The sequence below is a fragment of the Monopterus albus genome, unplaced genomic scaffold (genome assembly GCF_001952655.1).
Source record: "Monopterus albus unplaced genomic scaffold, M_albus_1.0 scaffold82.1, whole genome shotgun sequence".
NCBI lineage: Eukaryota > Metazoa > Chordata > Actinopteri > Synbranchiformes > Synbranchidae > Monopterus > Monopterus albus.
The window spans coordinates 1,584,731-1,587,193 of NW_018127962.1; positions in this window are offsets into that span (position 1 = coordinate 1,584,731).

Below are 2,463 nucleotides of genomic sequence, written 5' to 3' on the forward strand. Positions count from 1 at the left end.
ACTGTATATTCACTTTCCAGCTCAGGAATGGATTCTGACAGTCATCTGTGGCACAGTCTTCCTGAAAGAACAAGCAGATTAGAATAGTAGATATTCAAATAATGAACCTACAACCTGCAGTTGGGCTGCATTGCTGTAGCCCACAACAAAATAAAAAGCATAAATATATACATACCTATTCTTCTTGTGCCTTCCTTTTTCTACTCATCATCTGTAAAATTCAGAGTAAATTTGAAACATATTGACAGTGTTTCAGAAGAAGCATTACAAATTGTTACGGTTTAGTCCCCCTCACCGGGAGGGAGAGGGAGAACTAAGGTAGGACTCAAGATTGCTGACCAAGGTGCTAGTGAGAAAGGTGATTTAATGGGAAAAAACAACGTAGTACAGAGTCCATTATACATACAACTAGGGTTGGGCAGTGATGGCTAAGGAGACCAGGACGAATAGGAGAGTAGATTGGCTGACGGCAGGAACCAGGAGAGGAGGAGGACGAGGACAGATAGGTGAAAAAATAAAAGGGTGGTGAACGACCAAAGAAAACAACAGCACAGGAACTGTCAGCGTTGAATTCTATTTACACATCGCTAAGCTTGTAGAAACAAAAACATGCAAAGAGGTCCACAGCACAGAAACTGTCAGCGTGGAAAACAAAATGACGTAAAATACATACCACGAATATAGGGCTGTTATGGGGTATGCACGTTAGGTAAATTAATGCTCCGACGACGACGGAGCGTCTGCCAGAGGTATAAATAAGGAAGAGGCTAATCATCGGGATGCACCCCAGCTGTGCGCACCTACAAACGAGTCGCTAATTACTGAAAGCAACACAGCTGAGGTGCAGATCCCACAGGATCGAGAGCATAGAGGAGAGATAGGCGGAAGAGAGGCAGGCCGCGCCGAGCGGACCTGACACAAATAAATCATACATCAGCTTTATTTTCCTGCATAAAGTTGGCATATCTTCAAAGACTATTTAAATAGCTTTAATTTGTGAGCCTCTATTTAAAGCCGTGGTTCTCAAAGTGTGGGGCACGCCCCACCAGCTAGGAATAAAGACATGACAGGTGGGGCGCAATGAACGGGGAAAATTAGAAATGGGTCATTAATACAAATGAATTAAAATAATATCAGTTCAGAGCCTGGGAGAAAAAAGTGGAACCATAGTGCAACAATAACAGTTTAACGTCGGCATGTTAACTGCCGTGCAACAATATAAGGAAACGTTCACACAGAGGGCCAATAGTGTACATAGTAGGTATAATAACATAAATGGATAAATGTGTTACATGGACCACAAAAAAAAACTGGCGATTCAGCGCAAGTAGCCTTATCAACCAAAAAGCCCATGATGAAGCCCATCTTGCGCTTTGATTCACGGTGGGAATGGTGGGGGCAGAGGTGGGACCCGTGTGTGTCTTAAACCGCTGGCAGCAGACAGCATGAGACCCAACAAATTAAGAAGACATTTAGAGACAACACACCCCAGTCACGTTAATAAGCCACTCGACTTCTTTAAAAGAAAGCTGGCAGAAAAATCGCAACCTACTTTGTTGGGACCAATTGGAATATTTTCACATCTTAATAAGTTCAGCATACTTCCAGCTAGAAAAGGCATTCAGGTATCAAAATGTTCAGCTCTTCAAGGACATTTCTACTTGTATTTATTGCATCTCATCCTTCAGATTATTCAACAAAGAACTTCAGCCATTTCTTCTCAACTATTTCAACAAAGAACTTCAGCCATTTCTTCTCATCCTTCAGCTGTTTCAGCAATTGATGTCAGGCATTTTCAGGACGATCTTGCAGCATATCAGCATCCACACGCTTTTACAACAGGAAATGCATTTCTCTAATTTACATTTACTAAGAGCTGGAGTTTGAGACTCCTCCTCTGTCAAAATCACCCTGAAAGAATTGTAACTTTACAAGCTGTTAAAACAGGACAAAGGTCTTAATACTTCAATTGCAGTGATGACTTTGAATGTCCCTTTTCTCCAATAACTGCAATTTGCCAAAGGGAAGGAACCAAAAATATTTCTCTCTCACAATAAAACAGTGTTTGTTTCCAAGCTGTTCAACAGCAGAGCTGTGCTTTGTGGCACCTGATTAAATGAGTGAGTCGTGGCTGAGAGGCTAACTAAATCTTTGTGGTGGTGGTGGTGTTGGTGTGTTTTAGATTTGGCAGTGCGGGGGCAGCCTGGAGATCCACCCATGTAGTTATGTTCGTGAGTCAATTTGACCCGCAACATAACAGGAGGGTTAATGACTGAATGACTCGTTCTCTTTATGGTGCAAGGTGAAGGCAGTATATTTTTTTGCAGGTGCACTCATTGCATAACTGTCTGATTAAATGCTTGATTTCACAAATGAACACACATGTACATGATTGCAAGCGCTCTTTCCTCTCACAAACCATACGCACAAATGCAGAACTGCACTCCTGCTGTGGTGTCGGCA